The sequence below is a fragment of the Pleurodeles waltl genome, chromosome 3_1 (assembly GCF_031143425.1).
Source record: "Pleurodeles waltl isolate 20211129_DDA chromosome 3_1, aPleWal1.hap1.20221129, whole genome shotgun sequence".
Classification (NCBI taxonomy): domain Eukaryota; kingdom Metazoa; phylum Chordata; class Amphibia; order Caudata; family Salamandridae; genus Pleurodeles; species Pleurodeles waltl.
This window is the reverse complement of record NC_090440.1, coordinates 1,397,752,970-1,397,780,086: the sequence shown is the minus strand read 5'-3', so window position 1 is coordinate 1,397,780,086 and position 27,117 is coordinate 1,397,752,970.

Genomic DNA, 27,117 nt, shown 5'->3' with positions numbered 1-27,117 from the left:
AATAGTAGGTAGAGAAAGTGTTTGACTTCGGAAGTGTGAAATTTACTATTCTCCCTCAGATCTAAATAACAGTAGGGACAGTGTTGAACTTGGAGGGGTTAAATGTACTGTTCCCATTCCAAAAAAGCTGGGTTAAATGTACTGTTTCTATTCCAAACAATTTAACAGTAAAGAAAGAGTTGGATTTTGGATAAAATTTACTATTTCCACTCCAGTCTGTGCATTAGTTGGGAAATCACTGGATTTCTGAAGAGAGAAATTCCCTGTTCCCACTCCAGTCAGTGCAACAGTAGAGAAAGTGCTAGTCTTTTGAGGGGTAAAATTTACTATTCCCTCTGTAGTCTGTGTAATAGTAGGGAAAGCATTGAATTTTGGAGAGGTAAAATTTACTATTGTCACTCCAGTCAGTGCACAGTAGTGGAAGTGTTGGCCTTTAGACGGGTATAATGTACTATTCCCACTCCAGTTTCTGCAACAGTAGGGGAGTGAAATTTACTATTCTGACACCAAACAGCGCAACAATAGGGAATTGTTGAAATACAAAGAGCTTAATTTCACTATTCCTACAACAGTCTAAGGAAGAGTAGGGAACATACTTCAGTTTAAACACATTACATATATTAGTGATCACATGAATGTAGAAAAAATATTAATTAACATAAAACATATATTACCTACTGGCGGGCACCAGTAGGTAGTTATAGTTAGGACCTAGTTTCCATAGAAAAAGTGTTTTTGGCTTGTCCATATCTTTGGCACTGTTTGCCGAATCTTCATAAATGTTTTTTTTTAAAGTGCTCTCTATGGTCTTGTTTAACATGTAAAGTTCTAGAATGATCCGTCAGGTGGGGGCAGAGAAAAAGAGGGGGGAACATGAAAGTATGTTTCCTAGTTAATATCTATAGACTCTTTGGACACATCTGGACAGAATAACACCAAATGTCGTAAAAAGATAGTTTTTGGTCTGCAGATCATGGTTTTTGTTACCTGGGGAAATTCTGTTCAGTAGTTTTCAAGAAATAAAGGGAAAAAAAATGTTCACCTAAGCGGCAGATCCATGGAGATCGCCTGCTGAAACAAGAAGTGTTGGCAGCCATTTTGGCACTTGGCTTCAGTGGACAGAAAAAGGGGGAGGGTGTGTATATTCACAGTGAAATCCATGACTGGAGCAAATGATCCATCAAGAATTTGAAAAAAAAGAGTGCAGAGCACTGCACTTATAGTTTAATTAGCCCCAGGTGGGCCAGGTCCTGGCAACCACGAGGACGTATTGAAGCCCCAGGGACCACCACCTCCCTAGGGCTACTTTTTATTATATGTGGGGGGCTTCTCAGATCCCCCTGGCCCTGGGGACAACCACCTCCCTGGGGCAGCAACATAACACATACAGGGGGCTGTGCAAACCCCTGAGACCCAGGGACCACCACTCGACATGGGGCTGTAGCAAATTATGTAGGCAGGGTGCATATCTCACGGGCCCTGAGGACCACCACCTCCATGGGGCCACAATGCCGAAATAAAGCAGGGGCCTGTCTGGCCCCACTAGACCCCGAAGACCATGAACTCCCTGGGGCTCCAATTAAAATATAATGGATGGCTGTGCAAATCCCCCTGGTCCGCGGGGACCACCATCTCCCCTGAGGCCAACAACTTTATTAAAAATACATAAAAATATATGAGTGGGCATTGCAGCCCCCCTTCTTGGCCACATATGGCCCTGGGCACCACCACCCCCAAGGGCCAGCTCCTGTTACCTCCAGAGGTGCCTACCCTCAGAAGGTAGCTATTTTCTTTTGCTCGCGGGAGTTGTGACAGAGCCCACCAAGCAAAAGCAAACACTCTGCTTTTAGCAAGCTGGAGCTTTAAAAGTGGTCCCACTTACTGAAAGTGGAGATTTCATCTCTTGGCCTGCCTACAGGGCTGAAGGCAGGGAAAAAGTTGAAATTATAGCTCTTGCACACAGAAAGGTACTATTCGCAGCAGCTCCCTGCGTTCAGGAGCAATGCTGGCTCCCTCAGGAGGGAAGGAGCTGGCTGGGACTATGGGAGCTTTGACGAACCCCCACAAACCCCCCATACATCTTTACTGGCTGCACTGGGTAAGGACAGGACACCATTGAACACCAGACCGGGCCTAGGGGGCCTCCACTTAATTTTATTGTTGCAGCCCCAGGGACGTGGTTGTCCTTGGGGCCCTGGAAGTCTGTGCACCTCCTGCTTTTTTAATCTTGAAGCCAGAGGAACGTGAAGCTCCCCGGGGCCTAGGGGGGTCTGCACGGCACCCCTAACAAGTGCTAGTATGTTGCACTGGGGAGGTGGTTGTCCCCATGGGCATATACTTATTTAATGTTGTTCTGTGGAGCTGGTGGTTCTAGGGGCCGGAAGGGGGGGTCTGCACGCCCCCTTAACTTTTTTCTATTATGTTACCTGTGGAGGTTACAGAGTAAAACTGAAAAACAACTGGTATTTTCCCAGAGCACAATCCATAACTCGTACACATACAAACACTGACTTGCACAACAACTGTAATGTTTAAACCTCACAATATTTATAACTATAAATAACAAAGTGAAATATAACTAAACAAAAATCATACCATAGTCTCTGTCAAAGCATTAAGGGAAATGTGCTAGATAATCTCAACTGTAAAATGATTGACAACATTTGTATTTATCTCTGTTTCCTTAAGTGTGAGGTCATGAGTATTGCATTTGGTGTGCATATTATGCCGTGCATAGCAGTTGTGTGTGCCCTGCAGTACCCAAAATAATCCAATGCCTGGTTGTAGGAGGCTGGACTGGCTTGTAGTGAGTACCAAGGGGTACTTGCACCTTGCACCAGGCCCAGTTATCCCTTATTAGTGTATAGGGTGTCTAGCAGCTTAGGCTGATAGATAATGGTAGCTTAGCAGAGCAGCTTAGGCTGAACTAGGAGACGTGTGAAGCTACTACAATACCACCTAGTGTCATATGCACAATATCATAAGAAAACACAATACACAGTTATACTAAAAATAAAGGTACTTTATTTTTATGACAATATGCCAAAGTATCTTAGAGTGTACCCTCAGTGAGAGGATAGGAAATATACACAAGATATATATACACAATAGCAAAAATATGCAGTATAGTCTTAGAAAACAGTGCAAACAATGTATAGTTACAATAGGATGCAATGGGGAAACATAGGGATAGGGGCAACACAAACCATATACTCCAAAAGTGGAATGCGAACCACGAATGGACCCCAAACCTATGTGACCTTGTAGAGGGTCGCTGGGACTATTAGAAATTAGTGAGAGTTAGAAAAATAACCCTCCCCAAGACCCTGAAAAGTGAGTGCAAAGTGCACTAAAGTTCCCCTGAGGACAAAGAAGTCGTGTTAGAGGAATAATGCAGGAAAGACACAAACCAACAATGCAACAACTGTGGATTTCCAATCTAGGGTACCTGTGGAACAAGGGGACCAAGTCCAAAAGTCACAAGCAAGTCGGAGATGGGCAGATGCCCAGGAAATGCCAGCTGCGGGTGCAAAGAAGCTTCTACTGGACAGAAGAAGCTGAGGTTTCTGCAGGAACGAAAAGGGCTAGAGACTTCCCCTTTGGTGGACGGATTCCTCTTGCCGTGGAGAGTCGTGCAGAAGTGTTTTCCCGCCGAAAGAACGCCAACAAGCCTTGCTAGCTGCAAATCGTGTGGTTAGCGTTTTTGGACGCTGCTGAGGCCCAGGAGGGACCAGGAGGTCGCAAATTGGACCAGCAGAGAGAGGGGACGTCGAGCAAGACAAGGAGCCCTCTCTGAAGCCGGTAGCACCCGGAAAAGTGCCAGAAACAGGCACTACGAGGATGCGTGAAATGGTGCTCGCCGAAGTTGCTCAAAGGAGTCCCACGTCGCCGGAGACCAACTTAGAAAGTCGTGCAATGCAGGTTAGAGTGCCGTGGACCCAGGCTTGGCTGTGCACAAAGGATTTCCGCCGGAAGTGCACAGGGGCCGGAGTAGCTGCAAAAGTCACGGTTCCCAGCAATGCAGCCCAGCAAGGTGAGGCAAGGACTTACCTCCACCAAACTTGGACTGAAGAGTCACTGGACTGTGGGGGTCACTTGGACAGAGTCGCTGGATTCGAGGTACCTCGCTCGTCGTGCTGAGAGGAGACCCAAGGGACTGGTAATGCAGCTTTTTGGTGCCTGCGGTTGCAGGGGGAAGATTCCGCCGACCCACGGGAGATTTCTTCGGAGCTTCTGGTGCAGAGAGGAGGCAGACTACCCCCACAGCATGCACAAGCAGGAAAACAGTCAAGAAGGCGGCAGGATCAGCGTAACAGAGTGGCAGTAGTCGTCTTTGCTACTATGTTGCAGGTTTGCAGGCTTCCAGCGCGGTCAGCAGTCGATTCCTTGGCAGAAGGTGAAGAGAGAGATGCAGAGGAACTCGGATGAGCTCTTGCATTCGTTATCTGAAGTTTCCCCAGAGACAGAGACCCTAAATAGCCAGAAAAGAGGGTTTGGCTACCTAGGAGAGAGGATAGGCTAGCAACACCTGAAGGAGCCTATCACAAGGAGTCTCTGACGTCACCTGGTGGCACTGGCCACTCAGAGCAGTCCAGTGTGCCAGCAGCACCTCTGTTTCCAAGATGGCAGAGGTCTGGAGCACACTGGAGGAGCTCTGGACACCTCCCAGGGGAGGTGCAGGTCAGGGGAGTGGTCACTCCCCTTTCCTTTGTCCAGTTTCGCGCCAGAGCAGGGGCTAAGGGGTCCCTGAACCGGTGTAGACTGGCTTATGCAGAATTGGGCACATCTGTGCCCAACAAAGCCTTTCCAGAGGCTGGGGGAGGCTACTCCTCCCCTGCCTTCACACCATTTTCCAAAGGGAGAGGGTGTCACACCCTCTCTCAGAGGAAGTTCTTTGTTCTGCCATCCTGGGCCAGGCCTGGCTGGACCCCAGGAGGGCAGATGCCTGTCTGAGGGGTTGGCAGCAGCAGCAGCTGCAGTGAAACCCCAGGAAGGGCAGTTTGGCAGTACCAGGGTCTGTGCTACAGACCACTGGGATCATGGAATTGTACCAACAATGCCAGGATGGCATAGAGGGGGCAATTCCATGATCATAGACATGTTACATGGCCATATTCGGAGTTACCATTGTGAAGCTACATATAGGTACTGACCTATATGTAGTGTACGCGTGTAATGGTATCCCCGCACTCACAAAGTTCAGGGAATTGGCTCTGAACAATGTGGGGGCACCTTGGCTAGTGCCAGGGTGCCCTCACACTAAGTAACTTTGCACCTAACCTTTACCAGGTAAAGGTTAGACATATAGGTGACTTATAAGTTACTTAAGTGCAGTGTAAAATGGCTGTGAAATAACGTGGACGTTATTTCACTCAGGCTGCAGTGGCAGGCCTGTGTAAGAATTGTCAGAGCTCCCTATGGGTGGCAAAAGAAATGCTGCAGCCCATAGGGATCTCCTGGAACCCCAATACCCTGGGTACCTCAGTACCATATACTAGGGAATTATAAGGGTGTTCCAGTAAGCCAATGTAAATTGGTAAAAATGGTCACTAGCCTGTTAGTGACAATTTGGAAAGAAATGAGAGAGCATAACCACTGAGGTTCTGATTAGCAGAGCCTCAGTGAGACAGTTAGTCACTACACAGGTAACACATTCAGGCACACTTATGAGCACTGGGGCCCTGGGTTACCAGGGTCCCAGTGACACATACAACTAAAACAACATATATACAGTGAAAAATGGGGGTAACATGCCAGGCAAGATGGTACTTTCCTACACTGGTATGCTGAAACCAGTGCAAGCTTCTGGAAAATGTTTTAATCTATGGGAGATCACAGATCTGGTTTCAGGACTGTAGATCCCATAGAGGTCCTTGAAGCTGCCAAAAGCTAGACCCTTTAGTACCTGCGTTCACTGGTGATGTGCATGGTGAAGTCTGTGTGCAGCAGGGATCAGATTCCCACAGAAGTTGGAGCACAGGGCGTGGTGTCTTCAGATTTTGTTTATCACACAGTTTGTATATGAAACATTTTGCTAGCAGATTATTCTGTACTCCGGGGAGGATACGTCACACTATCTGAAAAACAAGCCCACAGCCTCTGGATGTAAATGACCTAGTCGTTGAAGGACACCATTTTGTGTCTGTTCCTTCATAGTGCCAGAAGGAGGCTTAATTAATTGCCATCATATCCTCTCAGGCTAATAGAGAAGGCCAAGAAGTAGCACAGACAACGCCAGGACCATCTTCTGCACTGACACATGGCTGTTGTGGTAATGACTACCATCTCTAGGGTTTCTGCTTCACCTCAGCAAGAAAGGAAGAGTTTGGTGAGGTCAGGCAGAAAAAGTAAATGCCTGTAAAAAGGCTTGTACATTTGTAATAAGGTGTTAGAAAGAGGTGATTCAGGCATGTACACTTTTGGAATGTCAGGAAGGAGAAAGCATCTCTAGGCAATGCATCACAATGAATTTCCCCATGTAGAATTTCAAAGAAGGGGCAGGAGCAAGAAGTAGAAGGTTTTTACACAGATGTTGCTCGGGGCAATGAGGATGATCCTGATTTATGACAATGCAATTGCAACATATTACACCTCCCGCAAACAAAAATCAATATTTTATCAAACGTGGATAGAAAAACAGATGTAAACAAAAATGGTGCCAGAATTTTTTTTTTCCAGTTAAACAAGAATTACATTAATAAATATATACAAATGGTTTGTTAAAAAAGAAACAAGTCATATCATAAAACCTATAAAAACATTTAAAGAACAAAAAACACAAAGCTGAGGCTGTTTTTTGTTCCCCAAAGTTCTGAGAAAAATGTAATTTCAGCTTCCCCTCAGGCTTGTTGAGAGACTGCACAAATGTATTAGTCTGCATTAATGCCCGAAAGATCTATGAATTTGAATTTCTGGTGTCTTCACAAATCATCGCCATGCTCACTGCAATGACTTTTTAGGTTCAGAATATTGATGAAGACGGACTTCTGCCCACAATACCTGAGTTGATTTAGTGTACTAAGATCAAAAATATTGGAAAGGGCCATGGACAATGAGGCTTGACTGTGTCCTTTCCAACTCAGAAAGAGTTCAAAGCAAGTCTTTCCCTCTCCGACGCTACTATTCATACTGTCACTGGAATATTTGGCCTGCATTGTCAAGAGGGATCATCTAAGGATAGGCTTTTGTTGATGGAGAATGATACAATATCACTCTATGCCAAAACATTTGTCTTTATGTGGTAGACCCTGACATGATGTGCAATAACAGATAGTGACTACCTTTACATTCTACTCCCAACACTTGACTGGAGTCCAAGGATACAATCATACAAATGGAAACTGACCCATGTTAATGCTTGGATGCAATGGTAGATTTACTAATGGGTGGGTGCAGAATGAGAGACTCAGGGAGTTAATGCAGTTCAGACAATTTGGTTTTATTAGGATTATATCATAAGAAGGATATTTGGGGGCCAGAAAGCATGAAGTCATGTAATAATTTATTTGTGAAATATGGCATGGAATTTTCAGATTCCTTAAGTTTGGGCATGTCCTACAGACATACACTGATGTATGTCTAGGATTGAAAGATTGCTCTGCCCTCAAAGGGTACCAAAAGACTGTCTCAGTCTTGCTCTCAAACTGGATGGGCATGTTGCTTGTTTAGATTTTTTGCAAATGGTTGGAGAATGTCATGGTTGTAAAGATACATTATTTGTGTATTTAAAAAAATTGTTTAGATAAATATAGAAGGCTAACTGACATCTGAATACTCATCTTCCCTGTATATACAGTGACCCACACATTATCCTTCAAGCCAACCCCTCTCTGGCTGCTGATGTTTGGACATCCAATTAAGACAAGTATTTTTAGAAATCTACTCGTATTTTAGCCAAACTGTTAGACCTAACATTCTTGGTGTGGTATTCCCATTGACTTTTTGCCTGCCCTTCCCTTTTGAGATGAACCTGGTATCTCCATCAGACCCTTAATCCATCATGGTCAATCTGTACATGTTACTTAAACGCTGTCCATGGTGAATACACACATGAGAGTGGCGCTTTGTGCTTTTTGTCACTATTTTCACCTAGAACTTCATAACTGAAGTTCTACTTATTGGATTTGTATGATTTTAGTGTTATTTTTGTTTAATAATTTGCACTTGATTTTTCTAAATTGGTTTGGGAACTGTCTTGTGTTTCACTTTATTAATGTTTGAGTGCTGCATAAATACCTTACACTTTGTCTCTAAGTTCAAAAGTTCAGTGTGACTGCTTTTGTGCCAGGCTATCAAAGCGTTAAACACAGGTTTATTTACTGATCTTTGTGGTTCATCCTCACAAGGATTGTGTTTATTACTTGAAGGGGTCTCTCACCCCTGTCAACAAATAACCCGATTTCTTACCCAAACTGTTTTTTGAAAATTAATATCAAAATATGAATCCACTGCACTTATAGTTACTGATTCGAGACTCAGCATATTCATTGGCGTTATATGTGTAAAAGATGAAGGGCCTGATTTAGATCTTGACGGTAATAGTCCTGCTGATTGTTTTCCCTTGGAAAATCTGTCTGCTGCCTTGGCGGTCTACCCGCTCAGTTTAGATGGTGGGGGTCCCATAGACGAGAGACTATTTGAGTCATGCCAGAAATCTCAACCCGCGTTGACGGCACCACTGGATAAAGTGGCTGGTTGCGGCACTACAGTCACTGTTCCTGCCAAGCGAATCACGATGTGACTTTCCGCCAAGGCACCTGTGGTGGTGTTACCTCCACACTTGAGTTTACAAATTGGAAGGGAAATGAGGCAAAACCCACCTTTTCTCCCATTTCCGCTTCTGTTTCAACTGGACCCGACTGTATGAGACCTGCTGCTGCTGTTGCTACTGGACCACGGAAGAAACATGACACTCTTGTCACTAGACTCGAAAGCAAGCATTACATATTGCTTGTGTACATTATTTAGTCACCTAACATTAGTTCTGAACCAGTGCAGTAAAATACGTTACAGTAATATTTTTTAAAACAACTTGTGACATTCATATATCTGTAAGACATCTGTGTCAATCACTGTAGACACACCTGTATAGAACATAAATCAATGACATACACAATTTTTTATTTTAGTGCAAGTATACATTACCAAATGAATGCTGTTAGACCTGGCATCCTTGGTGTGGTCTTCCCTGTCTTTTTTGCCTCTGCTTCCCATATTTTGACTGTGTGCTGGACACTGTTTTTGCTGTTTTTGGCACTCTGGGCCCTTTACCACTGCTGACTGGTGCTAAAGTGCACCCTGTGTAAACTGCATATGTAATTGGCTTTTTCATGATTGGTGCATTTGATTTACTAGTACAACCCTACTAAAGTGCACTACAGGTGCCCAGGGCCTGTAAATCAAATGCTACTAGTGGGCCTGCAGCACTGGTTGTGCCACCCACATGAGTAGCCCTGTAAACATGTCTCAGACCTGCCACTGCAGTGTCTGTGTGTGAAGTCTTGCACAGCTAATTCAATCTGGGAAGTGTACCCACCTGCTAGGCCCAAACCTTCCCTTTTTAGACATGTAAGGCACCTCTAAGGTAGGCCCTTGGCAGCCCCATGGGCAGGGTGCAGTGTATGTTAAAGGTAGGACATGTACTGATGTAATGTACATGTCCTAGCAGTGAAATATTGCCAAATTTGGTTTTCCCTGTTGCAAGGCATATCTCTCTCATAGGTTAACATGGAGGCTACCTTTAAATAACTTTTAACTATAGTTTATCTTTAGGAGCAGATAGAAATGTGGAGTTTGGTGTCTCTGAACTCACAATTTAAAAATACATCTTTTGATAACGTTGGTTTTTAAATTGTCAGTTTGAAAATGCCACTTTTAGAAAGTCAGACTGACAGTTGGGCTGTTTGTGAATCATGTCTAGACAGTGACCAAAGGGAGCTGGGGTGTAGCCTGCATATCCTGATGGGCCATCTGAGCAAGAGTGGAGGGAGGAGTGATCACTTACACCTGAATGGGCTGTGCCTGCCCTCATACAATGAAGTCTCTTTAATACCATTTTGAGTTTTAAATTCTCCCTGAATGTTCTTTATGTTTTTTTAAATGGATCCCTACTCTACCTATCAGTGTCTTTGGCTCCACATGCAAGGATGAAGCTTGAGCTTGTCAAACTGAAGAGCTATACTGTGGCTGAACTCAAGGAGATATCACGGAGACAAGGCTGTCCTCAAAAAGGAGTAGCAGGAAGGTGGAGCTTCACAAGGACTTAAGAGTATGGGCAGAGGCACACCAGTCACCAACAGATGAGGAGGGAGGAGATGATGAGGAAGGATGAGAGTAGGACCATCAGGAGGATCTTGGTATGCAGCCTGGTGAGGAGGGAGGTAGCCACCTCCAAGAATTAAAAGTTTTGTCCTGTGCAGAGAGAAGTGTGGCTTCCAGAGGCCTGCCCCATGGGAGATAGAGAACACGAGGGAAGAGAGGAAGCTCAGGCTCGAGCTGGCTAAACTAAAAATAGAAAAGGAGGAGCACTTGTCCATGGAGGCAAGCAGGCTGAGAAGGGCTTGGCTGAGAAAAACTACTACTGGAGCATGAAAAACATGATGTAGTTGAAGCAAAAGGCAAACCACATGATGGTGGCAGCATGCCAACTGTATCTGCTGGTAAGGTGAGTTTCTCCATACCACTGGCGCTGGTGCCTCACTATGTAGTGGGAGATGATATAGACATATGGTTTGTCGCTTATAAAGTTGCACTCAAGGTACATTAGGTCCCTGAAGAGTACTGGAGGGTAGCCTTTGAAAAGACCTGAACACAGAGGGGAGGGACACACTCTTGACACTAGAGGCAGAGACTCAGACCAGTATATCCCCATGAAGGCAATCCTTCTTGCTAAGTTTGAGTTGGCCCCTCTGGAGTACTTTCAGAGGTTAAGGGACAGCCATAAGCTCCCAAGTCAAGGGTGGATTTCATTGATTAAGCCAGCAAGGCACTAAGGCCCTCATTCTAACCGCGGCGGGCCGATCTGCCCCTAGGGGGGGCATAAATGGCCCAAAATAAATTTGCCCCCCAACCCCCAGGGAGCAACCCTTGCCTACGGGGTCGCTCCCCTTGCGTGACGGCGCAAAAAAAAGATCCCTGGTGCCTAAAATCGGCCGATCTGCCCCCAAAGCGGGCAGACATGGCCTAAATAAAATTTGCCCCTCCAGGGGAGTGACCCTTGCCTAAGGGGACGCTCCCCATCTGTAAAACAACAACAACAACAAAAAATCCCCGGTGCCTAGTGGTTTCTGCCCCCCGTGGGGGCAGATCGGCCTAATTAAAATAGGCTGATCTGCCCCCCTGGGGGGTAGAAATGGCCTAAAATAAATTTGCCCCCCAGGGAAATGACCCTTTCCTAAGGGGTCACTCCCCTTACGTGAAATTCACGAAAAAAAAAACAACTCCCTGGTGTCTAGTGGTTTCTGTCCCCCTTGGGGGCAGATTGGCCTCATAAAAATAGGCCAATCTGCCCCCCCCCGGGGGGCAGAAATGGCCTAAATATAATTTGCCCCCTATGGGAGCGACCCTTGCCTAAGGGGTCGCTCCCCACCTCTAAAACAAAAAAAACTAAACAAAAACAAAACCAAAAATAAAAAAATTATCCCTGCTGCCTAGAGGTTTCTGCCCCCAGGAGGGGGCAGAAAAGGCCTTAAAAAAATGCCCCCCCCTGGGAGCAACCATTGCCCAAGGGGTCGCTCCCACATGCCAGTTTCATTTTTGAAATAAAATCCCTGGTGTCTAGTGGGCGTTTTGACAGCTGGATTGCTTTCAGTCCGGCTGCCAAAACGCAGAGAGAGACTTCAAAGGGAAGGAAATTACTTTCCTTCCCTTTGAAGCCTCTCTGGGCCTCCCCCACGTGATCGGAAGAGAAATGCAAAGCATTTCTTTTCCGATCACGCTGGAAGCTCAAGGAGGCCCTGTGACTAACAGCGCATGATCGCGCGCTGACGTCACAGGGGTGTGGGGGGTCAGGGGTGGAAGGGGAAGGGCTTCCCCTTCCATCCCTGCCTTGGGGGAGGGTGGGGGGGGAACCCCACAGAGGGAGCGCTAGCGCTCTCTCTGGGCTGTGTGCCCAGGACGTAATGGTTACGTCCTGGGCACAGCAGCACTGTGCCGCAGGACGTAACCATTACGTCCGTGGCACAGAAGGGGTTAAAGTATAGGCAGTGGGTCACCATCTAAGGGCAGGAAGTAGAGGCTCTGAAGAATACAGGAGCTAGTATAACTACTTTTAGGGATCATCTGGGTTCCTCAGAGCAGGTGATATCTAATACGTTTCACAGGTTGTGGTAGAAGACAACTGGGTGATCCACTACCCCATAGCTCTTCTTTCCTTTGAGTGAGTGGGTGGGGTCTCAGGTCTTCTGAATGTTGCTGTGAGCTTTGCTATGCCTGTGGACTATATGTTAGGAAATGACCTGGAGAACACTGCCTAGAAGGAAGTGGAGCTCCGGTAACCCTGGGAATGTTAGGGCTACCTGCCTAGGTTTGTGTGACCAGGAGGGGAGTCATGAAGGTCTGGAACCAGAAAGAATGGCTCAGATAGCTACCAGGAAAGGCAAGAAAAAGGGGCATGTGAAGCCAGCCCCTGAGTGTCCCCCACCATAGGTGAATGGGGCACCAGATGAAGCCATTCCAGAGCCTCCTGGGTAGAAAATTACTCCCCGTGGTACCCTACCTGAACTTGCTGGACGGCACTTTGAAGGGGGGACCATGAGGGGGACACAAGTAGTGCCTAACCCTCGAGGGCATGAGGCAGCAATCTGAAGCCCAGACACCTGTTGATACCTCTGTAGATCACCTCATATGCTGGGAGAATGACATCCTGTACAGTGAGCCTAAGATTCCTAAGCATGGGGCAACTTGTGTATTTGTAGTTCCCCAGTGCTACAGGACCTTCCTACTAGAGCTGGCTCATGAGATACCCCTGGCAGGACACCTAGGGCAGGGCAAGACCATTGCCAGGTTTGTATCCCACTTCTATTGGCCCCGGATGATGACCACTTTCTGTATGACTTGTCACACCTGCCAGGCTAGTGCAACAACTTAGACGAAGCTAAAAGCTCCCCCTAATCCCCATGCTTTTTATTGACACACCCCTTGAGAGAGTGGGAATTAATATTTTAGGACCCATAGACCCAAGGACTGCCCAAGGCAATAGGTTTATCCGTGTCTTGGTGGGCATTGCCCCTTCAAGGCATAAATGCCAGCCTGCCTGAGCCCATGAAGAGGAAGTGGGACATTCACTTACCATGCCTGCTCTTTGCTTACAGAGAGGCACCACAGGAAGGAGTGGGCTTTCGCCCATTTGAACTCTGTATGGTCCCCATGTCAGCGAACCTCTCATGCTAGCTAAAGAGGGGTGGGAGCAAACTCCCAAGTATGTGTTTAGCTTCATCCTAGCCCTCTGGAACTACAGGTTCTACAGCTCCTAAGAATGTGGAGGCTAGACAGGAGGATATGAAGCAGTGGTAAGACCGTACAGCTACCCCTGTGGAATTTCAACATGGATAGAAAGTGTGGGTGATGGAGCCGTGGAGTACAGGACTCTCCAGGATCGCTGGACTGGGCAATATGAGGTGGTAGAGAGGAAGGGAGAGTCCACCTACCTGGAGGATCTCAAGACTCCCAGGAACCCATTAAGACTACTCCATCTCAACCGCCTCAAACCCCACTGTGAGAGATTTGTGGTCACAATGCTGCTGGTGACAAATGATGGGAAGGAGGAGGACATTGAATTTCTTACTGATCTCCTGTCATCCAAAGAGAAAGATAAGTCAGTGGAAGGTGCCAACCTCTCACCTACCCTGATCCCAGACTAGCAGAGAGTCTGTTCTCAGATACTGGAACAGTTTGCCTCCCTATTTCCCTCATTCCTTGACTTGCACATATGTGTACTCTTGATGTAAATATTGGCAACAGCTGGTCTGATCGAAACAAAATGTACAGGCTGTCTGCTAAAGTGAGTTTCAGGAACAAAGCAGAAGTCACTAGAGTGCTGGAACAAGGGGTCATTGAGCCCTCCAGGAGTCCCTGGTCTAGCCGAGTGATGTTGTTAACAAAGGCGGCCCCACGGGCACCGCACCAGAAGTCAGGTTCTGTGTTGACTACTTAATTAATTCATCAAGACCGATGCACACCTCATCCTTAAAGCTGATGAGCTCATTGATAGGTTAGCAGCTACCAAGTTCCTAAGCACTTTTGATTTAACTTCAGGTTACTGGCAGATTGCCCTGACAGAGGGGTATAGAGAGAGGTCAGCTACCCTAGAGGACCAATTCCAGTTTAATGTGATGCCCTTTGGACTCATGGATCCCCCTGCTATCTTCCAGATGCTAGTGAACCAGGATTGGCTGGGATGGAGGCCTTCAGTGCTGCTTATTTAGATGATATGGCTGTTTTCAGTGGTACCTGGAAAGGCCACCTAGTTCACCTGCAGGAAGTGCTTCAGGCTCTGCGGCAGGCAGGCTTGACTATCAAGGCCAGTAAGTGCCAAATAGAGCGGGGATCTATGGTGTACTTGGGACACCTGGTGAGAGGGGAAAAGGCGCAGGCTAAAATAGGGATAATGTTGACCTGGGAGCCCCCAAAAACACAAACAGAAGTGTAGGCCTTCCTGAGACTCGCTGGGTACTACAGGAGGATTGTCAAGGGGTGTGACACCATTGTTTCCCCCTTGACTGAGCTGGCTTTGAAGAAGTAGCCCAGGGGGGTGGCCTTGATGGAGGACTGTCAGAAAGCCTTTGACTCCCTAAAACAGGTCATGTGCACAGCCCCTGTGCTCAAGGCCCCTGACTTTGCCCAGGAGCTCATATTCTAAACGGGCAGCTCGTAGCATGGTATGGGTCAGTCTGATCAATCTATCAATCAATCAATCAATCAGTGTACTTGTAGAATAAGCTAATCACCTGTGAGGGTCTCAAGCCCCTGAAAGTAGTAGGAGTTCAGTCGAAGTCTTGAATTAGGGTAGTGAGGGTGCTTGCCTGAGGTGTAGCTGAAGATCATTCCAGGTCTTTGCAGTGAGGTAAGAGAAGGATCTTCCTCCAGCTGAGTTCTTGTATATCCTTGGGGTTGCATGCAAGGGTCAGTTGGCCAGAGCAGAGGTGTCTCGTGGGCGTGTGGAAGGTCAGGTGGTGATTGGGGTATGCAGGTCTAATGTTGTGGAGGGTCTTGTATGCATGCATGAGGAGCTTAAAGGTGATTCTTCTGTTGATCTGGAGCCAGTGAAGGTCTCTCAGGTGAACAGAGATGTGACAGTGGCGGGAAATGTTCAGGATGAGTCTGGCATAGGCAGTTCTTTTTGGAGTGTTTGGGTGGTGCCGGCATAGAGTATGTTGCCATAGGCTAATTTGCTGGGGCTGAATGCATGGGTGACTATTCTCCTTGATTCAATTGGGATCCATTGGAAGATCGTTTGGAGTAGGCACAGTGTGTGGAAACATGAGAATGAGATGGCATTGACTTTGCGGTTCATAGAGAGCTAGAAGTCGAGGATGATGCTGACGTTGCATGCGTGGTTGGTGGGTGTTGGGGGTTCCGAGCTCTGAGTGCCATCAGAAGTCGTCCCAGGTGAAGGGCTTCATCCATGCGGAGAGCTTCATCCAGGCGGCGACTACCCTCATTTAGTTGTGGAAGTTGCTTTTAGCGGTTGTAGCCTTGTCCATGAGGGAGAGGATCAGTTGGGTATCGTCAGTGTAGAAGATGATGTCGAATCTGTAGTTTCTTATGATGATAGCAAGCGGGGTCATGTAGATGTTTAAGAGGGTGGAGCTCAGGGAGGAACCCTGAGAAACTCCACAGCTGATCTCTGTCAGTTGTGAGGTGAAAGGTAGGAACCTGACTCTCTGGGTATGGCTGGTGAGGAAGGAGTGAATCCACTCTAGGGCTTTGCTGCGGGTGCCAGCATCATGCAGTCTAGTGAAGAGGGTATGGTGGGAGACAGTGTTGAAGGTGGCGGAGAGGTCTAGTATGAGGAGGGCTGCAGTTTCGCCTCATTGGAGGAGAGTGCGGATGTCATCCCTTGCTGCCATCACAGTTAAATTAGGAGTGCCTAGAACAACCTACATCATTCATCTCTAGGAGGCTATTTCCCAGGTAACAGAGGTTGAGTGCTATTGAGAGAGAAGCCTTTGCTGTGGTCTGGGCACTGAAGAAGTTGAGACCATACTTGTGTGGGACTCACTTCCAGGTTCCGACAGACATAGGTCCTTCTGGTGGCTAATGCGAATGAGCGGTGAAAATCCAAAAATCTTTAACTGATCCATTTCCCTTCAGGGACTGGACTTTATGGTGAAAACACAGTACTGGGTCACGCCACACCAATGCTGATGGTCTCTCCAGGTTCTTCTGCCTCATTGAAGGTTGGGTAGTTCTCCCTTCTTTCAGCTAGGGGGGGGCATGTGTCATACCTATCAGCCTTAGGAAGATCTTTCTCCAAACCTTTTGCCTCTTCTCCACCATTTTGCTGGACCTATTTTTGCTGGCCTTATAACTCGGAGCATTTTATGACTGCCAACCAGTGTCAAAGTGCATGTGCTCACTGTTCAAAGCATTGTAATAATATTGGCTTATTCCCAAATCGCATATTTAAAAACTCCTAAATTCATTTTTCACTACTGCTAGGCCTATCTCTGCCATAGAACAACTTTACAGTTGCCTTATTACATTTTAGGTGTAGTTTCCAAATGGAAAGAGATAACCACTTCAAGCTTCATGCCTCTTGAATCCTAATTTAAAATCCTAACTTAAGCTAACTCAGTTTTAAGAGACAGTTATGAAAATGCTACTTTTAGAAATCTGCCATTTCCTTGCTTTAGCCAACTGATGTCTGCCGCATGCCTGGGTCACATGACTGGAGGATACCCCACTCAACCAGTAACCCAATATCTAACAGGTATACATATTCTCACCAGGTTAACATGATTCCCACAAGAAGCTAATGCAGCTCAGTTTCTGAGAAAAGTGATTGCTGCTGTTCTAAAGTATAAGCAGAAGGTTGTCCACTCTCTGAGCAGGACATTGCACATATATAGATTGGAAGTGGTTGCAGCGCCTATTTATGGTGCAGCGCTATGGATTCACATTGACATAGCATTATTACAAAGGATCGAAAATACCTTTTGCTTTCACACCTACGTTTATCTCCTGGTACCCACCCATCCCAACCCCCACCCCACCCCTGTTGGCCAGTTCAGAGAAAACGCATCCTTCATTAATTCAGGTCCACCTAGCAGGATCATAGTGGAAAATTGTCATTATAAAGTCAGGGAAGCTTGGCACAGCATTCAAATTGGCACCCAGTTTAAGAGGTTCCTCCTACACGAGGATCATCCCAGCTTTTAAATGAATGGAGATAGCATTTATCCTGAAGCACAGATCAGTTTACATGCTACATTTAGGCTTGGGGTATCGTGTACAAACACACATATATATGGTTAGATTAAACACTGGCAAAGTTTGTGATGATCCGATGTGACTAAAATGGGGATACGGAAATTGTTATGAACTGTAAGTCATTTTGCACTAAATCAGCAATCCCTTGTCGTGAATGGCTTGCATTTTACTCAAAGTATACACATTTATGGATCATCTTGATTATTTTATAGGAATGATCAAGCAGTGTGCCACTCATATTTGGCTTGATTGGAATGTTTTGGTAGTTATATAACACATTTGTAAAGACACTGTTATTATTTTGATCAAATGTAAATGCTCTTTAGACTCCTGAAAAGCATAATTAACTTTTTGATATATGTCGCTTTTAATTTGTTTATATTTTTATTCTCTGATATAGCATAATTTATGTTTTTAGTGCATGTATTGTCAAGTTTTGTAGAGATAACATTAAATAAATAATATAAAAATAAATCAGCTAAGGACCAGGTGAAATGCTCGGCTAAGGTTTAAATCATTTAATGGAACACTAAGGAATGTAATCCTCACATTAAATAAAGGCCCCGTTTCTCTATTTGACCATACACAATTGAGTGTGTGCAGCTCTACCATTTGTAGGACTAATAGATGATTTAACTGGAATATCAGTCCCTTTTTGCTACAAGGTAAAGCTTATAAAGGTGAATCTACAAAAAAAACAATATTTTAATCTGAAGTCTTGGAAGGTTTAGTAATGGGTCCATTGCATGGTTAGCTCTCAAAACCCTAATGAAAATAACTACTTCCGTCTATGAAGCATTCACTAAGCAGCAGGAATGAACGAGGTTCAAAACGTTGGGAAAGAAAATGAAATTAAAAAGATGTGTGGAAATCTGCTCAATGGACTCTGAAAACAGACAGGAAAATGTCAGTACCCATTAACTCAATTCACAGAAAAAAAGCTAGGTCTCTCCTTTCGTTCAATGACACACGTTTTGGGGTGTGGGGAGAATAGTGGCCTCTACTTGCTTTGGAGGTTTTATTTATTCTGCTGTGGTTAGAGTTCAGCAACGACACATGGGTTTAGTGACCTTTAGGTACAATCACTGAAGTTCCCCATTCCTCTCCATCCACCTTCATTCAGGCATAGTTGCACTTTTGTTCCCTGGTGTCCTTGTATTGCAAGCAATATGGTGTTTGTTTTGCTTTTTTCGCACATACTCAATGTCCTTCACACGAGCCCCCAGCCATTCGCTGATTCCCATGTACACTCAGGGGGTCATTCTGACCCTGGCGGCCGTTGACCGCCAGGGTCACCGACCACGGGAGCACCGCCAACAGGCTGGCGGTGCTCCCGAGGGCATTCTGACCGCGGCGGTTCAGCCGCGGCCAGAAAGGGTAAACCGCCGGTCTCCCGCCGGTTTACCACTGCCCTTGTGAATCCTCCATGGCTGCGGAGCGCGCTCCGCAGCCATGGGGATTCTGACCCCCCCTACCGCCATCCTGTTCCTGGCGGGTCTCCCGCCAGGAACAGGATGGCGGTAGGGGGTGCCGCGGGGCCCCTGGGGGCCCCTGCAGTGCCCATGGCATGGGCACTGCAGGGGCCCCCGTAAGAGGGCCCCGCAAAGTATTTCAGTGTCTGCTAAGCAGACACTGAAATACGCGACGGGTGCAACTGCACCCGTCGCACCCCTGCAACTACGCCGGCTCAATTCTGAGCCGGCATCCTCGTTGCAGGGGCATTTCCTCTGGGCCGGCGGGTGCTCTTTTGGAGAGCGCCCGCCGGCCCAGAGGAAATGTCTGAATGGCCGCCGCGGTCTTTTAACCGTGGTGCGGTCATTCAGCGGCGGTACCTTGGCGGACGGCCTCCGCCGTCCGCCAAGGTCAAAATGACCCCCAAAGTTTATTAAACCTCATGAGGTGGTACTACAGTTCAAACAGCACCTTTCGGTAATGTTTGAAGTAGCACACTGAACTAAAAGAGGATGGTCCTTTTATACCCACGCAGGGGCTAAAAAGAAGGTGGTACAATTATAGAAGCAAGACTTATATACATATAAGGTCATATGGAAATGCACAGTCGACAGGTAGGAGGGGCTAACAGTTTTCAAGGACTAGTAGACACATTACTGTCGGTTAGTAATTACTAACTGCTGCAGATCTTACTGGGCATGTGCGAAAGTGGGAGATGCTAAATATAACTTGCCACTAGACAGATTTTCAAGAGTAGTTAACAGGAAGGTAGGACAGAGCACATGGCGAGCACATTGCAGCATGTGGCAGAGATATTGGCTGCCATGAATACAAAATGGATTCCGCAAAATGTTCACAATAGTTGCTAAATACAAGATGTCTTCTGCTAATGCTTAATCTAATCGCTACTAAATTACAACATGCCTACCGCAACGGTGCACAACGCCAGCGGAATTACCTAATTTCCATTTGTCCCTCCTCACAGGTCAGGCGGCTGCCATTTCACTTCACTGAAGACATAGGCACATCAATGGACCTACACGTTCACATACTGTTTCTGTAAAAAAAGAAAGGCATATTAATGTGAGTATATATTTGATTATGATCATCTGCTCACTGTTTTCACCCTAGAGTTCAACCGCTGAGGATGAATAGGAGATGGCGGCATAGTCCCGTGTACAGACCCCTGGTGGACCTGGTGACAATGGAGAACAGGCACATTATCCTAACCTACAGACTTGATAGGGCCACAATCCAAGAGCTGTGTGCACAATTGGAGCCAGACCTGATTTCAGCTATCCGCCACCCCACAGGTATCCACCCTCTAGTGCAGGTCCTGTTAGTGCTCCATTTCTTGGCAAGTGGTTCCTTCCAAGCGACAGTGGCCATGGCATCGGGGATGTCACAGCCTATGTTCTCAAACGTGCTGACAAGAGTGTTGTCTGCCCTGACGAAACACATGCGCAGCTACATCGTATTCCCCTAGGTGGATGAATTGGCCACAGTGAAGGCTGACTTCTATGCAATGGGACATATCCCCAACATCATTGGTGCCATTGATGGTAGTCATATTGCCTTTGTCCCACCCAGGAGAAATGAATAGGTGTTCAGAAATCGAAAGAGCTTTCACTCTCTGAATGTGCAGATGGTGTGTTTGGCGGACCAGTACTCCCATGTCAATGCAAAGTATCCTGGCTCTGTGCATGATGCCTTTATCTTGAGGAATAGCAGCATCCCATATGTGATGTCTCAACTCCAGAGGCACAGGGTGTGGCTAATAGGTGAGCCCATGGTCCCCACCCAGTTGATGTAGGTATATGGATGTGGGGTTGGCCCTAAGGGTGAGTTTGTGGCTAAGAGGTATCTCTCGATATTTACAGGTGACTCTGGTTACCCCAACCTCTCATGGCTACTGACCCCTGTCAGGAATCCCAGGACAAGGGCAGAGGAACGTTACAATGAGGCACATGGGCGAACAAGGAGGATTATTGAGCACACCTTTGGCCTCCTGAAGGCCAGATTCTGTTGCCTCCATCTGAAAGGTGGATCCCTGTACTAGTCACCCAAGAAGGTGTGCCAGAGCATTGTTGCATGTTGCACAACCTGGCCTTGAGACTCCAGGTGCCTTTTCTGCAGGAGGATGAGGCTGGAGATGGTCGTGTGGCAGCAGTGGAGCCTGTGGACAGTGAGAAAGAGGAGGTAGAGGAAGAGGATGTGGACAAGAGAACTACTATAATTCAACAGTACTTCCAGTGACACACAGGTAAGACACTGTAACTCCACCTTCCACTGCATTTTTGTGTTGGACATTGTACATGGCAGCTATTTCTATGGCCACTTACAGTACACTTTGGCATCTCTATTTTCAGATATCTGTGCCCCACTGTGGCTACTGGTGTGTTTACTGCTGCCCACTACAGGTCATATCTATGTAAATATAACTGTACATTTGTATTGCTATGTTTACAGCTTGTTAAACTAATTCATATTTCAATCATTTGACAGACTCTATACTTGTATTAGTTCCAAGGGTGTTTATTCCTGTGATTATACGTGTAGAGGGTATTGCAATGGGCTGGGTTGATGGTGGAGGAATGTCCAGAATGGAGTCCATTCTATTGGTATCACAGATGCATTGTCCAAGGGGGCATAGGGAGTGGGGCAATGGCAGTTCAAGGTGGACAGGGTGACAGAGTGGGACACAAGGGTGACATTCAGGGGAGTCTTATTTCCTGGCGGGAGTCCTGGCAATGCTCTCTGGCTTCTGCCTGGATCGCAGGGACCTTTTGTGTGGCAGGGGCAGGGTTGCTGGTGGCCTGTTGTTCCTGTGGCAGGGCCTCCTGTCCACTAGCGTCGGCGGAGGTAGAGGGCTGTTCTTTGGTGTGGCTAGTGTCAGGGGCCCGTTGGTGTGCCACTGCCTCCCTCATGGTGTTGGCCATGTCTGCCAGCACTCCTTCAATGGTGTCCAGGGTGATATGGATGTCTCTCAGGTCCTCCCTGATCCCCAGGTAATGTCCCTCCTGCAGACGCTGGGTCTCCTTCAGCTTGGCACGTATCTTGCCCATGGTCTCCTGGGAATGGTGGTATGCTTCCAGGATGTTGGTGAGTGCCTCGTGGAGAGTCGGTTTCCTGGGCCTGTCCACCCCCTGTCGCACAGCAGTCCTCCCAGCTTCCCTGTTGTCCTGTGCCTTTGTCCCCTGAACCGTGTGCCCACTGCCATTGACCCCAGGTCCCTGATCGTCCTGTGTTTGTGGGGGTGCCTGGGGTCCCTGTAGTGGGGGACACACTGCTGATTGATGTGTCCTGGGGACAGAGGGATGGGCCCGCCGGGTGGGTGCTGTGCTGGTGTTTCCTGAGGGGGAGGCTCTATGGTGGTTTGGGATTGTGGCTGGGTCACCGACTGTCCGGGGGTCCCTGATGGGCCAGGTTGGTCATCCATATTCAGACGTGCAGAGTTGCTGTCATCACTGTGGGCCGCTTCTGGGGGGGGGGACTGGATGTTGCTGGCACCTTCTCTCAGGTAACGTGGTGTGGGGGTCCTTTGGGGATGTAAATGCAGTGTTATTGTTTCTGCATGTGACATCTTGTGGATAGGTATGATTCCCTCAATGGTTATTATTACCAAGGCAGCTTTGGCTTGTGTGAGTTGTGATTTGGTTGGCTAAGTGATTGTCACTAGTGTGCATTCTGTGGTGATGGGTGTCCATCCAGGGCTGTGATGGGGGTCCATGCATTGGTGTTGCATGCAGGGCTTGGTATTGGTATGGGTGGGTTGTGATGGTGGGGTATATGTGAGGTGGTGGAGTGATGGGGTGAGGGTAGGGGTGGGGGTATGTGATGGCATGCAGGTAGGGGGGTGAAAGTAGTAAAGAGTTGACTTACCAGAGTCCAGTCCTCCTGCTACTCCTGCCAGGCCCTAAGGATGCATGATCACCAAGACTTGCTCCTCCCATGTTGTTAGTTGTGGGGGAGGAGGTGGGGGCGCACCGCCAGTCTTCTGTACAGCTATCTGGTGTCTTGCAACCACAGAACGCACCATCCCCTGGTAGGTTGTTCCACTTCTTCCTGATGTCATCCCTTGTTCTGAGGTGCTGTCCCACGGCTTTGATCCTGTCCACGACTCTCCACCATAGCTCCATCTTCCTAGCAATGGACGTCTGCTGCACCTGTGATCCAAATAGCTGTGGCTCTACCCGGATGATTTCCTCCACCATGACCCTTATCTCCTCCTCAGAGAATCTGGGGTGTCTTTGTGGTGCCATCGGTGTAGTGTGTGTGGTGTGTGTGAGGGTGTGTGGGGTGTGTGCTGTGAGGTGCGTGGATGGTGTATGGGTGATGGTGTTCTGTGGCTCAGATCCAGTGGGTGCTCCTGGCGTGTCTCTCTCTCTCAGTTGTCAATTTTTTTTTCGTAAAGGGTTGTGGGCAGTGTGTGTGTGTTTTATATTGGTGTGGGTGTGTAGGTGTGGTGTGTGTATGTGTGTCAGGTGTGCGTAGTTTGAATTGTCCAATGTGGTGTTGTTTTGTAAGTGTAGGTGTATTTTTATGAGCGTGGCAGTCTGTACCGCCAATGGCTTACCGTGGTTGAATGTCCGCCACGGTGATTTGTGGGTCATAATGCAGTAGGCGTATTTCTGTTGGCGTAACGGTGTGGGTTTTGGTACCGCCATTTTATCACTGACCTTGGGGCTGGAGGACTTGTGTGTGTGTCTGTATAGTGGGAGATTTCTGTGTGTGGGTCATAATACGTGTAGCGGTATACCGCCGCGGTATGTTGGCGGTATTCAACTTGGCGGTAAATGGCACTTACCGCCAATGTCATAATGAGGGCCTAACTTTGTTAAAACTTTAAAAAGTCATAACAAGGAAAGTACTTAACCTATTCTAAAGTTTTTGGTCTTAAATTTTTTATAGAAGTCTGAAGTATTTTTATAAATTCTGGCCTCGAGTTATTCATTGAGTGTGTCTGGTGCATGATTGGACTTGTGAGTACAGCAAATACTTAGCACATCTCCTTGATTAGCCCAAATGCTCGACCAGCTACATTAAAAATTAGAGCATTAGGTGGTCTGATTTTTACTCCTGAAAACTAACATGTGGTTGTTTGAAACCTCAATAGTGTACACTAGTTTTGTACACTACATAGAGGGCCAGCCTCCAACACATCCTCAGAATTGTTGGTGTACAGTAGTGCAGGACTCGTACATGTTAAAAAAGAACTTGCAAGCAATAGCACAATGATGTGCAATACATATGTCTGTAATGTTATAGTAAGAAAATATTTAAAAAGACACCCAGATATATCAGAAACACCCAGCAATCTTGTGCTAACTGCCTTCATGGCAATGGACAGCTATACAAAAAAGTCACATCAATCCCAAACTGAAATTTGTCCATACAGGAGTGTGCAATAATTGTTTCTGAACTATCATATCATATGCTTAAACAGTATACCCAATAGGAACTACACAAATCCATGATAATGTCCCCATTGCCTTATAAAATGCTGAAGAGGGTGTACACAGAATGCACAACCAATGTTAGCTCTAAACTGCAAACATGTCAGAGATGTGTGAAGGTCACATGCCCCCTTGGTTTGTGCAGTTAATGACACACATTAGTTGTAATTTAACTTTAAAGTGTCAGGTTCCCTGTGTAATGCATGTGTGTATATTATAGACATATCTTGCTGAAATATAACACACATGCAAACACAGGGCCTGATTCTAACTTTGGAGGACGGTGTTAAACCGTCCCAAAAGTGGCGGATATACCACCGACCGTATTACGAGTCCATTATATCCTATGGAACTCGTAATACGGTAGGTGGTATATCCGCCACTTTTGGGACGGTTTAACACCGTCCTCCAAAGTTAGAATCAGGCCCACAGTGTCCAGTAACATGCTGAGTGCTTGCACCAAAATGAACATGACCCTCACACATGTACACTAATGTATGCTTTTCAAAGATATCTAAAAATTACAGCCTCTGCTTTTTACTGTCACAAATGACAGTAAGAGCATGGCTGTGAGAGAGGCTTCTTTTTGCATGGATAGCCCTCCCACTTTTTGCCTGGAAAATGATGTGGTTTCAACATTGTAAGTGCCCTGGGCCACTGCTAAACAGATTCCCAGGGCCAGATCTTTCCCCAAAACTGTACTATGTTTTGGCACTTCTGTTACCCATGTAAGTTCCCAGTAAATGGTACCCCTGGGTCTGAGGGCATGGGTGCTGAAGAAGGCCCCCCAGAACTGTAGCACCAATTGTGCCTCTCTGAGAGGCCCCACACCAGCCTCATGCAGACTGCCATTGCAAGTGCATGAGAAGGTGTGTTTAAAATTTGAGAACTCGGCATGGCCCTCAGCAAGAGTGCCCTGTCTACTAACACTGCATGCGCTATAGGTAAGTCACCCCTCTGGCAGGCCATATACCGTAAGACCAGGTGCACTATAATGCATGTGAGGGCAGATAGTTGCATGAGCAAATATGCCCATACTGTGTCCTTACAAAACCTTAGGGCATAGTAAGTGTACAGGGGAGCCATAGCAAGTATATGTGCTGGACACTGGTCATTATGAGTTTCCCAGCTACATGATGTCTACTCTGAACCCTGGGTTGTTTGGTATCAAACAACTCAGAGTAATAAATCCTCACTGCTACCAGTGTTGGAGTGATTATAAAATGTACACAGGGTTGCATTAGAGGTGCCCCAGCAAAACCAGCACCACCCTGGCACGGTTGTTGGCTAGTTCACACCAGCCTTCCAGCACCAGATTGGAGTGCGGATTCGTGGGGAGCTCTTCTGCTCTATGGGACCAGAAAACAAAGCCATTCCTGGGCAGAGATGTTACAGCTCCTCACCCAGGAATGTGCACTGCCCAGGTCAGCAAGCTACAATGGGCTTGCCGCCCTTGAAACTCAACCTCCAGCCCTGCTGCTAGCAGCAGATGGCCACCTCCATTACAACCCCACTTTTGGTGGGAGAAACAGCTGGAAAATGCACAAAGACTAGGAGGAGTGGCCACTCTCATCCTGCACCACCCCTCAGGTGTAGCAGATGACATGACCACTCCATTTCATTTTCCTCTACCTTGGATGGCAGGAAAATAGCCTGTCAGGGTTAGGGATGTGACCCCTTCCCACAGAACGTGGTCACATAGTGGGTGTAGCCACTCAAAGGTAAGCAGCCCATTGGCCACAACCAGGTACTTCCCTAAACGCCCACTAAAAGCAGCATTTAGTGGGCATCCCTAGACCTGCAGATCAGATTAAATGGATACAAGAAGGCCAGTGACAAAGATGACCCAAGGCTTGAGAACAGAAGACCTGCTGCTCAAAGAAAAAGATGCCAAACCTTGCCTGCTGCACCCAAGACTCAACAATCGCTGCTGAGGGGTCGACTGGATATCAGACAGACTCTAAGAAACCCCAAAGGACCTCCACTCTTCCAAAAATTGCCAAGAGCCTCCCTATAGAGTGAATATATGACTCCCTGCAACCAGCAGGCAAGACCCAGTGAAGTCCAGTTCACTGGCCAGCCTCTAACCAATGAACCAGACACAGCAGCCAGTCCAATTTTCACCTGACAAACCCAGAGGAAAAACCCTTGCAAGTGTGCCAGGTTTGGTGGCACTGCGACCTCCAGTGGCTGAACCGAGCAATAACCAGGTATCGAGATGGGGCCACTCATCTGAAAAGCAGGATGTCTGCAGGGGCGATGGTATGCCCCCGACCTCCTGGAACACCTCTCAGCACTTTCTGGTGGACACAAAGACCCCGGCAGGTGTCCCAAAAGGAAAGGGGGGAGTGGAAGAGAAAGAGACAAAACACTGCCACGTCTTGCCGGTCAAGCCAGGCACCCTGTTTCTTCAGGGGGCAAGTCATTGTTGACAGAGTGATAGTAGAGTTAGTGCACTCAACTTCCTTGAAACTGAATGTCTCTTTCTGATATGGGCACAGGAGCGCTAGAAGAACACCAGGATGCTCCAGCACTTTTCTTGGATAATAATAACTGTTGGGACAATTACTAACGCTGCATTACCAAAAACCCAAACTGAGTGCCATAACAATAAGTACTGCGACACTAGGGCTGGCTTCAAAGGGATTCACTGTTGCACACTACAATTAGATCTGTGGTTGCAATTATCATGCACAAGAAAGATAAACAAGGGTATTAATAATATCACGTATAACTTTCCTGCATGCATAGGGTTCAACTAAAAGGAACAATAACATTC